This window comes from Triticum urartu, chromosome 5 (assembly GCF_003073215.2).
Source record: "Triticum urartu cultivar G1812 chromosome 5, Tu2.1, whole genome shotgun sequence".
NCBI lineage: Eukaryota > Viridiplantae > Streptophyta > Magnoliopsida > Poales > Poaceae > Triticum > Triticum urartu.
Genome location: NC_053026.1, coordinates 504,777,096 through 504,790,516, shown reverse-complemented (window position 1 = coordinate 504,790,516; position 13,421 = coordinate 504,777,096). Strand labels below are relative to the sequence as shown.

General features: G+C 44.6%; 1 pseudogene; it reads right to left on the bottom strand.

Annotated features, from left to right (window-relative positions):
• Positions 1-12,967, bottom strand: part of LOC125507246 — a 34,371-nt pseudogene extending 21,404 nt beyond the window's left edge.
• Between the last annotated feature and the right edge of the window lie 454 nt (positions 12,968-13,421).

Below are 13,421 nucleotides of genomic sequence, written 5' to 3'. Positions count from 1 at the left end.
AAAATCGTGTGACCCCAATTTAGTCTTCAGTCAACAGACGTGTGACCACTCTCGTACCTTGCTGTTGATCTCTTAGTGTATTTCTTCAGATCAAAGAGATATGTCGTTCTTAACATTATGCGTTATCTGCATCTTCAAACACACCGTCTTCTGACTCACTGCAGCTGCTCCAACAAGGGAAGCATAGACCAGAAGGGAGCTATAGTCCCCACTAAACAATTCCCTGCATCGAATGAGCGTGCCCGACATGCACAGCCACAACAACTGCAGGGCCATCGACAAGTCAGCACATGATGCTCACTCCTATGGATGGCAGCCAGATAGGTTGTACCCTCATCTTACTTGTGTGCAACATTTATGGCTTTGTTATTCATCTAAGCATGGAAAATAGATCATCACATTTCACTGTATATTCATGTTGATCTCTTACGGGTCTTGTTCAGGAGTTAACGTTGTTCCATAGTTCAGCTAAGATACTTGTTCTTTAGGTAACACTGTTCCATAGTTATCATCCATCAGCCAATGCTATCCCACAGGCTGGTGATTATAGTATTATACCACTTCTTGTATTTCCTATGTTGTTCTTTAATACTTTTGTGTGCCATCTAGTTAATCTCGAGTACAAACGATACATATTATGTAGCTTTCATCTGTGTCCTCGCTTTAGTTTATGAGACCTGTTGCTGCTAGTTAACCCCAGTCCTACTATTTATGTCGTCTCCTACAGGCACTCATTACATAAATCTAACTACTAGTTGTCTTCCATGCATGTCAGATATAATTGCACACACTGATATATCCACAAGAACCTCACAGAGCAATGTAAAGGCCAATAAACTTGATGTCAATGATACCCAATATGATGGAACATGTAAAGGCAGTTCTTCAGAAGACTTGCAGAAAGATGATGAATCCTCTTCACCCCACAAGGTCCTTGCTCTAACTTGGCCTGTGATATGGGTACAACATGCATATAATGTCCTAGAGTGTATCTATGTTGTTGCAATGCCATGTGCTTAGCATGCTGATCATGCATGTAAATATGTCATGCCTTACTGTTTTTCAGTACCTATTCCATTCATGATAACATGTTTTCAAATTCAAGTACTGTCATTCTACTCTATCGCAATGCCATCTGCTTAATTTGGACATCATGCTTCTGAATATCTTATGCATTGTTATTCATTAGTATGTACTTCATCTGTCTACCATACCATGTTTTTTTACATTGAAGTGTTGTTCTAGTGCTCTGTTGCAATGCCATCTTATTTTCCCAATCATACACGTGTATGTTGCCTTAGTTATTTCTGTACGCATTCCGCTAGCATACAGTTTTACATTCAACTAGTGTTTTTTTGCTGTGTTGTCCTGTCGTATCCCTAGCTCTTACACCATACTTCCTCCGTCCGGATTACATGTTGCCGAAATGGATAAAAAAGGATGTATCTAGAACTGAAATACGCCTAGACTCATCCATTTTTTTCTGGATGGAGGGAATACATGTCAATATGTCATGCCTTTCTATTCTTCAGTACCTATTCCATCTCTCTGCTGTTGCATGTTTTATAATTAAAGCACCATTCTTCTACACAAGGCATGCAAGGGGAAGATCACTATGTTAGAATCTGAAGGGTTATAAACAAGGCCTTTGCAAAAGATCCAAACGCCAGGAGATAATAAACCAACTCCAGTTTTTATAGATACTGCTCTAGCACAGAGAAACCCAACTCCTACAGATAATAAGCAGATTCCAGTGGCCAAAGAACTAGTCCGCTCCAGTCCAGCAAAAATATGTCAACTCAATTCTAAGAAGCATGTTTGTATCCTTGCATCATGAAATTTTATAGCATGCTGATCATATTTTCTACATGTTTCTTGCCCACCTCTCTTTTAGAAAATAAGCTTAACAGATAGAAGATTTTCTGCAATGGTATCGTTTAAGAGGAAAGATTCTTGCAGGAATTCTCTGTGCTCCAATGTATATGTAAGTACCTGTTGTATATCATTATATTTTTACATCGGCATGTATTTTGTTAATCAGCGTGAATCCAACCTTTATCTGATCTAAATTTAGTTGTAGCAAAATGTATGATTAAAGGCCACAATGTTGATTTTTGCAAGGAAAACTGCCTGGTAGTTTTGCATCCTGAGCTGCATGAGTGTACTATCTCATATTAGTGGGTTTGAATACTTTGATTCTGCAGTGGGTTTTTTAGTGTTTTTTTACTGTGTTGTCCTATCGTATCCCTAGCTCTTACATCATACTCCCTCCGTCCGGATTAAATGTCGCAGAAATGGATAAAACTGGATGTATCTAGAACTGAAATACGCCTAGACCCATCCATTTATTTCCGGATGGAGTGAATACATGTCAATATGTCATGCCTTTCTATTCTTCAGTACCTATTCCATCTCTGTTGTAGCATGTTTTATAACTGAATCACCATTCTTCTATATAAGGCATGCAAGGGGAAGATGGCTATGTTAGAATCTGAAGGGTTACAAACCAGGTCTTCGCAAAAGATCCAAATGCCAGGAGATAATAAACCAACTCCATTTTTCATAGATACTGCTCCAGCACAGAGAAACCCAACTCCCACCGATAATAAGCAGATTCCAGTGGCCAAAGAACTAGTCCGCTCCAGTCCAGCAAAAGAATGTCAACTCCATTCTAAGAAGCGTGTGCGTATCCTCGCATCATGAAATTTTATAGCATTCTGATCATATTTTCTACATGTTTCTTACCCGTCTCTCTTTTAGAAAATAAGGTTAAACGATACAAGACTTCCTCCATTGGGATCGTATTCGAGGAAAATATCTTGCGGGAATTCTCTGTGCTCCAGTGCTGATGTAAGTACCTGTTGTATATCACTATATTTTTACATCAGCATGTATTCTTTTAATCGGCCTAAATCTAACCTTTATCTGATCTAAAATTAGTTGTAGCAAAATGTTAAAGGCGCCAATGTTGATTTTTGTAAGGAAAATTGCCTGGTAGTTTTGCGTACTGAGCTGCATGAATGTGCTATCTCATATCACGCACATTACTGAATTGTAGTGCTTCTCTGGTTGCCCATTCATTCATTGTGTCAATGTTGCTTTCGTATTACCTTACCTGGCTGATGATAGCTGTGCCATATTGTGTTAATTTGGTGTAGGCTAGTTGCCCAAACGTTCGTTGTGTCAATGTTGCTTTCCTATTAGCTGACTTGGCTAATGATAGCAATGCTAGTGTGTTAATTTTGTGCAGGCTGCTGAAGATAAGAAGACAAACTCTGAAAACAGCAAGGCAACCCCATTGTTTCTTTCCAGTAAATCTAGGCCAGGTAATATAGCAATAACTCATGATTAATCTATTTGGTTCCCGTCCTAATTTATGTTATGATGCAGTGGTTAAGACACTCTCCACTATCAATAATACAAGCCTGCCAAAATTGCCATCTGAATCTGTTTAGTATCCTATGTCTCGAATGCGACGGAATAAATGTATGTTTTGAACTAATTAATGGCTGAAGCAATGATGGAAATGGTGGATGAATCAGAGGTGCAGAGTCGTGCGACACAACAACTGATCAATGTTTTCAGAGACAGTGTGGCAAAGCAGCAAGAACTTGCCCACATGCTTATGGGCGTCATCTGTGCTGAGGTTGCAGATTGTGACGTTATAGATGGTTAGGTTCTGCTCATTTATTTGCACTGGCATCAATCTTTGATTGCCAGTGGATGTAATTTCCTTTAATATATTCTGGATGTGCAATGTTATTCCCTGTATGCCGTACCTTTGCTCGTCGTAATGGACTCAAATTATCTAATTTGGCCTAAAGACATGAACGAACTTTAGTGGGCCCATTAAGTTAATGGGTCGTTACTAGGCCGAAAGTTAATGGTCGGCCCTCTTACCTCCCGGGTCATTAACAGGCCGACATCGAAGCGGGCAACAGGTGGCCCCAATTTATTTCACGGGCCGTTAACAGGTCGTTACTAAGTTTGGGCTACATATGGCCCAACTATACTGTAGGCCTTTAGCAGGCCGAAAGAGACAGCGGGCTTGTATTGGACCATGAAGAGCATAGGCCGCTAAGAGGCCGAGAGTCAGGTCGTATTGTAAACGGCCCAACTGTGTTGTGGGCCTTTAGCAGGCCGAAAGAGAAACCGGGCTGGTATTGGACCATGAAGGGCATGTGCCGTTAAGAGGCCAAAACTAAGGTCCGACTACAAATGGCCCAACTCATTTATGGTCCGTTAACAGGCCGAAAGGCACACAGGGCCAGGAATTGGCCCAACACTTAAATGCGTCGCTAAAAGGCCAAAACTCAGGTCCGACTACAATTGGCCCAACTGACTTATGGGCCGTCAACAGGCTGAAAGTGACACCGGGCCAGAAATTGGCCCAACACTTAAATGGGCCGCTAAAAGGCTGAAACTCGGGTCCGACTACAAATGGCCCATCAGATTTATGGGCCGTCAACAGGCTGAAAGACACACCGGGCCGGAAATTAGCCCGACATTTAAATGGGTCGCTAAAAGGACGAAAGATGTACATCCTGAAAATTGGCCCATCCATTAAATGGGCCATTAACAGGCTGAAATTTCATCAGGCCGATATTGAGCCCAAATATATTGCGGGTTGTTAACGGGCTCGAACTAACGATGGGCTGCAATGGTGTCAAATCTTTAACGGGCCGAATTGGCACATCTCGTATGGGCCGTGGGCTTAAATGGACCTGACACAAGTAGGCCTTATATGGGCCGGCCTGCTAATTTTTACTAGGCCGGCCTTTTTCACCAGAATGGGCCACTATTAGGTCGTGCCACGTGTCGACCTATCATAGGCGCCTCCTATCCAATGAGTGGATGACATCTGTCCCAACGATGAGCCGACACGTGTTTCCTCTAGCCAATGATGATTTTACACGTGGAAAATCCCCATTGGTCGGTGCTGTTAACGGGTTATCGGATCCAAAACCCGACCCGTTAGCTTAATGGCGTTCCGTTACGGTGGATGCCACGTGTTGGTCACCCTTGACGAAAGCACTTCTATGACGCGCGATTTATCGTCATGGAAGTGGACACTTCCGTGATGATAATTTTGGTAATGGCATGGAACACTTCTACGATAGCACGGGTATGACTATCTTGATTCTGTCATAAATTTGTCATGGATGTACATGCATGACAAAAAATGCGACCTACTATGACAAACACGTATCATCAGGGAAGTGTATTTTTTGTAGTGATAGGCGCGCCGATGTCGAGGACGCCGCTGACCAAGAAAAACGCGCGGCCGTCCTCCTCCGCAAACGGCAAGAGTCGTGGCTCCGACAGTGGCACTTGCAACTGGAGCACCTTGCTGTACTGGATCCTATGCACGGGCATGGGATGCACGGTGCTGATGTGGTGGGAGAGCACCGGTGGCGGGCCTTCGTAGGCACGGACGGGCACGGGGCATTTGCAGGGCGCGAGCGGACACATGCTCTGGTGATCGGCGAGCTTGTGGTAAGTGACGTAGATCCCACAACCTTCGTGCGGGCACTCCACCCTCACCGAGGAGAGGACATCATCCACCGTTGTGTTCCGCACGTTGAAGCTACCGCCGCGCTCGCACTTCTGGCACTACCACTGGTTCACGGGACGCTCGACGCGGCAGTCCGCGCAGGCTAGGTGCCCTCCCTTGCACTGCACAAATCAATCGAACAACACATCAATCAAGAAACCTGCACCTTGCTCGATCAGCCAAACGGACGAGGTGTATTCGAACCTCATACACTGGAGGCTTCAAGGGGTAGAGGCACAAGGGGCAGTGGAGCAAGGTGAGGTCCATCGAGACCATAGAGAGCTCCATCGTTGGGTCCTGTTCCGTCTGCAAGATCTCACCCTCCTTGTGCGCAACCATCTCTCGCTTTATTAGGGCCGGGGCATTACAAAGCTTTACCGTCACATATTCATACTAATTCAAGTTGCATTAAATCAACACATGCAAGTATCAAAAGGAGAGTCACGGCATGCATGCATGCGTTGTAATTAATGCATCGGTAAACGCAAATTATTGAAATATATCGAGTGTGGTGCTTTCATGTATCACGTCAACTCATACAAGACCGAGAAGTTTGATTACTACAACGCCCTCTCCCTCGCGCACATGCCTTTGGCTACATGATAGGTGGGCCACCCACCTGTTGGGCCCACCTGTCATACACACAAAGACAGGAGCAGTAAGTCAATGAAGCTACATCCCTCCCTCGCCCATGAGTGTGGTGGCTGGCAGGACTAGGAGAAGCTTTCGTTCGCTACACGCTCTCCCTCCCGCACGCAGTGAACATGTAGCAGTTCAATCGGTGTCAGATGGCCAGAAGCATAATGTAGTACTCCTCCACTGCAGTAGTACTCCATCATTGCTCGACTTCCCGAAGAGGCGAAGAGCCAAGCGCAGCCCGGGCACTTGTCTGGCAGTTTCATGTGTAGAGTAGTCTATGATAGCGTGTACTGTGCCTGTAAGCTTAAAATCGTTGGGGTCGGCTCCATGATTTTTTTTTCATTAAAATAATCTTTTGGCCGTACTTGTCATCCTGGTGATTGTAGTTTGAACGCTCATCTGGTCAGGACAGGAATATATATTTTAATTTGTGGTGGGGTAAATGTTAGAGGTTGCAGCAAATGGAGTATTGTACATTGCGGGTCTTTCAGCCAAGTTTAGAGGCAACCATGTGGGGCCAGTGCTATGATGTGTCGCGTCAACTCGTACAAAAAGGAGAAGAATGATTTTACTACTACACGCCTTCTCCCTCGCCCATGCGCGCGGTGGCTCACAGACGAGGACTTTGCTTAGGCTGGTCGTAATGGAATACTAGTATCATGCATATGATACTAGTGTATGATACTACACATCCGTAGTGCATAGTATCATATGTTAGTATCATCGATGACTTCATTTATTAGCATGCATGACACATAGTAGCATAACATTTAATATGATACGGTATCATGATATGATACTCAACCCTCTCTTTCTTCATTTACTTCTATGCCACCTCATCAAATTTGCCTAGTTGGCATGCATGATACTCCCTCCGTTCCTAAATATTTGTCTTTTTAGATATTTCAAATGGACTACCACATACAGATGTATATATACATATTTTAGAGTGTAGATTCACTCATTTTTCTCCCTATGTAGTCACTTGTTGAAATCTCTAGAAAGACAACAAGTGACTAGACTACACCGAGACGGAGTACATATGGAGCCATGTAAACCAGAAAGGAGTATTTGCCTTTCTAGAGATTTCAACAAGTGACTAGACTACACAGAGACATAGTACATATGGAGCAAAATGAGTGAATCTACACCGTAAATAAATATGTAGTTGCTTGCATGTGGGACATGCACAAAAATCTTTGTACTCACAACGGTACAATATACAATCATTCACACAAGCGTGTATCTTCTGTACTTCAAGTTCCAATGGACAAACAATTTTCTTCGCTTCATTCGTGCTTCAGGGGAGCACATTATCTTCCGGGAGAATTTCTTTCAAAAGACCTAACATCTCTGTGAAGCCCTTGTTTGATACACCGTTTTCTGCTTTAAATCTGAGAAGCGCCAGGGTGGCACTCAACCTGGAATATTTCTTTTTGCAACCTGGATACAATTCTTTCTTGGAGTCCGCATCAATGGTTGGCAGATCCTTGTACCCAATCATATCCTTTTCTGGGCCCTCGAAATCTGCAATCATAGTAGCAAAATATGGCATATCAAGATCTTCGTCGTCTGCATCGACGTCTTGGTTTTCCAGTGGGCGTTTCGGCTTTCCGATGTTCCATTGGTAGCTTAACGCCTCTGCCCCGATGTTAGATTCAACACCCATGTGACACTGATCGGGGTTTGGCATCTCGCTGCCCTGGGTATCTTCATCCATGACCTCCTCTTCACTGTGTCTGGTCCAACATGTATATCCATCCATGAATCCCCTAGAGACTAAGTGCATCTGGACATCTGCAACTTCATGTGACTCTGTATAGGCACAATCAGTACATGGACACAGGATGTAATCTGCATCACCAATTCTCCTCTTTGTACTTCCAGCCAAATTCATGAACTCTGTCATGCCACTGATAAAATCTGCGGTTTTCCGAGTCTTCATCCATCGAGATCGTTCCATCTGTAGCACACGAATGGTAATTAAAAACAAAACAATAACATTAATACACAGATTAACTATTGCCCAAAGATGCGTGCATAAATCACAAGGTTTTATTTTAATAATTACTGAGGGCGCTCCATGTTGTTATCTAGACGTGCAATGACAAAAATTAATGGTCAGTCAATTTACACGCAGAGTACTAGTTACAACACTACACTTAGGAATTGAATACCTTAATTTAGCCACTCACGAAAGGAATACCTTATTTAATAAGCCGTGCGGAGACCTCCACCCAGCAGACAGACAAGCACGAAGCGGCGGCATGCCGAGACAGTAGGGTCGAGGAGCAAAGCTTAGTGCGGCTGCCGCCTGAAGTTCGACCTCCACTATCCCGCAATCGACCGCGATGGATGTGATCGAATCAAACCGCCACCGACCTCGATGGTTTAGCTCCTCCTATCTCCCTCCGCGGACCGAGGATTGACCTCCTATGACGCCGCCACCACCCATCGACCTAGGATTGACCTCTTCTCCGATAGACGCTTCCTAGGTCGCCGCCGCCATCTCTATATGCAGAGTGGCTGTTTTTTTAAGGATACCCGCGGAGCGGCTGTTTACACGGTATCTCACTGTAACTCAATTATATGGCAAGGGTAGTACATCACATACGGTTATGTAATGGCAACGGTGTCTAACCTACGTTGTCTTCTCGCACGGTTTGGTGTGAAATCGTGTGTGACGTTGTAATACCTAACACAAACGACATGTACAAACAGTGTGCCGTATACAACATATATATAGTGCCATTAGTTGTTCCCGACTGTTAGCTTATCTCCACAGTTTCCCTATTTCCCCCAAATCCCTACATAGCCTCCAAATTCCCTCGCATGGCGCTGACATTGGGGGAATGCGGACGAGTGGTGCTGATGGTTTCGGTGCGGCTGCTCCTGCTCGTATCGCCGCCACGACGGCGGTCGTCGTCGAGCACTTGCCTAAGGTCATCAGAAGGTAGGTGTACTACGGATCCGAATCATCCTGTCAGGTTCCAATCTATCCCGATCTATTTTAGCATCTCCAAAGTATAGCTCCTTGCTAAATCCGTCCTGAATGACCCCCCCCCCCTAGGAAAGCGATCTGCCGCCGGATCCGGAGCTTGACTCCAGACTCCCGCGACACGAGTTCGACTCTGTGTTTTGCGCCACCGAGAAGTACCAATAGCTGAGTTGTGTGCACGGGCACACTCCCGCTCGACGTGTATGCACGGAGCGATTCGACGTTGGCAGGCGGTTTCTCAGTTGCCCCTTGGAGGTTAGTGCTAATTAAGTTCATCATTTTACTTCAATTAATGCCACCGCTCATCCAGAATACTATTTAACATTGGCAGGGATATGAGGCTTGCGCCTTTGTTAACTGGCTGGATGAAGAATGGCATGGCAGGGCTCGGAGTGTTATCACCAAGCTCACAGACGATAACATAAAGTTGAAGAAGAAACTGGCTGATCTGGAATGTACAATCAGTACGATGAAGCAAGAAAGAAGCAATCACAGGCAACAGATAAAAGCAAGAGACAAGAAGGAACTAGCATGTGTAGTTGTGGTTGTCGCATTAGTGATGTTCTATGCGCTGTTTGCAATGATGATTAGGGGTTTTGTTTGACAGTATTGCTAAAGCACATCTAGATGTGCTCTAAGTAATGCACATCTAGGTCCTATGCCATTGATGTTACGCGAAGATTCGTGCAGATATTTTTTTTGTCTTTTTTCTTTTCCTTTCTAGTTTGATTATTACTGGCTTTATCAATAAGAAGAGCTCAATGTATTGCTTGCCAACTGTCCTACTCCGTTCGTACTAGTACCGGTGCATAATCCCAAAACTCGTTCCTTTTTGTCCTGAAAAAGGAAACCAGCCAAATAGCCAATATGAGTCTTGCGCAACCCCGGGAATTTGGAGCGACTGGGTATAATTGTGGTTGATTATATCAGCGGTTAGATAATACGTCAACCCCCGCTTCAATTCCCACCCCCCCCCCCCCCGCGCTTCAATTGGCAGTTCCTCTTCTCTGCATATCCCCCGCGCTTAAGTGTCCACCATCTTCATCATCCCCGTCAGGCCGCGCTACCCACTAGCACACACTCTGCAGCCATGTCGAGCGACAGCGAGGATGTCAGTTCGACCAGCAGTCTGGCGCCCAATGATAGGTCAACATCGGAATCATCCCGCTCATCTTCCATGAGTCCGGTGTCGAGCCCAGACCTCGATTATATCCAGTTCATGGAAGGGAAACCGCCTCCGGAGTCGTCAGACGACAACCAGACGGACGAGGAGCTGTCGGAGGATGAAGAAGAGGCCGACAATGATGAGGAGGAGGAATGGTCGAACGAGGAGGAGGATGACGACGACGACAGAAACGACGATGACGACGGCGGCGGCGATGAAAAGCCAACGGTCAGCAAGAAGCGTCCTCGCCAAGACGATGTCGCGGGGCCATCCAACAACAACAACAACAACAACAACAAGAAGGACTAAATTAAGCAGACTATATATATCTCTGTTTATCTTGTCAATCTCATCGTAGACGGTTAGTAATAAGTATTCAATAGAGATCTTCTACATTATCGTCCACAGGTTGGTTTGTTGAACTATGTGCCCTGACGAGCACACAATTCACAAAAAACGACCGTATGGGCTGTCTATAATGATCGCACACAATTCTGATTACCGACCTGTTTGTCGGGTATCACACACATCTTGTTATGCCGAATCATTTGTGTTCACCTCAATCATCGCAATGGTTCATCGGAGTGAACTGTATGCCGCATATCACACACACCTTGATCTGGCTACCCGTTTCTGTTGTTCTGTCTCATCGCAAACAGTTTGTACAGATCAACCGTATGCCCTTCATCACACACGCAACTAAAATCTGAATCGTGTTTGATGCATCCTCCATCGCAAATGATTTGCACCTTTTTTGACGGTTTTCATACACTACCGTTTTTGATTATTGCATCGCACACAATTTCTCGAAGGGTCTTTAATCGTAGTGTCGCATTAGTAGCATCCTGCAGTAGTGAATGTTAACTACAACAGGGTTAACATCCACCAAAAATAGCAAATGGTAATAAAACGGCAACATCTGTAGTGATATCTTCATTGCGAAAGAGTAGCACGGTAGCAAAGGGACGGATTAAAAATGGATACAACTGTTAATTGCAACAGGCTTAACAGCATCCTAATTCATGTTTTGTAAGTTCGTAGCCATTGAAATATAACTCTTTAAAAATGGATACAACTGTTAATTGCAACATGCTTAATGGCCAATGAAACCAGTACTGATAAAAATGCAATTGGCAGAGTTAAACATCACAAGGCAGGTGCTGCCAGAGCAGATAATGGCCTAGTTGTCTATAAAAAGGTAGGGAAAATAGCTAAAATGTCTTAGGCATGTTTACTACAACATGCTTAGTACATCGACCATACAAAACATAGCCATTAATTACAACTGGTATTGGTGAGGTTAAACTGGTGAGTACATACTTGGTAAGTCCTCAGAGGTAGTTGCTAGGGCACTTCATCTTGGCCAGAGCCCGCCCAAAGTCAGCGGCAACGGAGGCAAGCTATTCCTCCTGGTCGAAGCATGGATCGGTGCCACTGACATGTGTACCTACAGGCAACCATAAATGGTAGAAGTTAAACTGCAATTGCACAAATGATGTGAAATACTGTAAGACATGGGATGCAGCTAACCTCGATGGCAAACAACAACATCGACCGTTATGACCCAGCGTAAGTACAAGGACAGGCATGTGTTAAGTACAACAGGGTTAGCATCCACCAAAAATATCAAATGGGCAGCATCTCTAGTATCTTCATTGGGAAGACTAGCATTGTAGCAAAGGGACGGATTAAAAAATGCATACAACTGTTAATTGCAACATGCTTAACAGCATCCTAATTCATGTTTTGTAAGTTTCTAGCCATTGAAATACAACTATTTAAAAATGGATTCAACTATTAATTGCAACAGGCAATAGACATTGAAACCGGTACTGATAAAAATGCAATTGGCATAGCTAAACATCACAATGCAGGTGATGCCAGAGCAAAGAATGGCCCAGATGTCTATAAAAGGTAGGGAAAGTAGCTAAAACGTGTTAGGCATGTTTACTAGAACATGCTTAATACATCGACCGTACAGAACATAGCCATTAATTGCAACTAGTATTGTTAAGATTGAACTGGTGAGTACATACTTCGTAAGTCCTAAGAGGTAGTTGTTGGGGCACTTCATCTTGGCCAGAGCCCGCCCAAAGTCAGCGACGGCGGAGGCGAGATGTTCCTCTGGGTCGAAGCATGGATTAGTGCCACTGACATGTGTACCTACATCCAACCAGTAAATGGTAGAAGTTAAACTGCAATTGCACAAATGATGTGAAATACTGTAAGACATGGGATGCAGCTAACCTCGACGGCAAACAACTGCATCGGCAGTTATGACCCTGCGTAAGTACATGGACAGACATGTTAAGTACAACAGGGTTAACATCCACTAAAAATAGCAAATGGGCAACATCTCTAGTGATATCCTAAGTCATGTATTGTAAGTTTGTTGCTGGTATTGGTGAAATTGAGCCGTACACGGTAATATTTGAACATCACACAATGTGTAGTACTGAAATAAACAAGGCACGCACATGCTTATTACATCAACCGTACAAATCATAGCTGTTGCAAGTGGTATTGGTAAGATTTAGCTGGTCAGATCTTACCTGTTAAGTCCTGGGGGGTAGTCGCTAGGGCACTTCATCTGGGCCAGAGCCTGCACCATGTCGGCGGGCGGCGGAGGCGAGGTGTTCCTCCGGGTCAACACGCACAGCGGCCATCGCGCCATGTGATGGTGTCTTGGACTAGGGGGTACTCATCACATCATCTCCCGAACAGGTGTATCAGGCCGAGGACCCCCATGGCGGTTCACTCATGGGCCACTTAGGGCAGCCCATGCCGCATACAAGGAGGATTCCATAAGAGTTGGCGCCCAAGACAAGGACTCCTCTAAACCCTAGGCCTCCGGTGTCTTATATAAACTGAGGCCAGGCTAGTCAATAGAACATCTTATATTCATTAGATCAATCTCGTGGTAGATACATGTACTCTGTACTACACCCCATATGAATACAATCAAAAGCAGGACGTAGGGTTTATCTCCATCAAGAGGGCCAGAACCTGGGTAAAATCTCGTGTGCATGTTACCATCGCTCCAAGACGCCTAGATTAGGACCCCT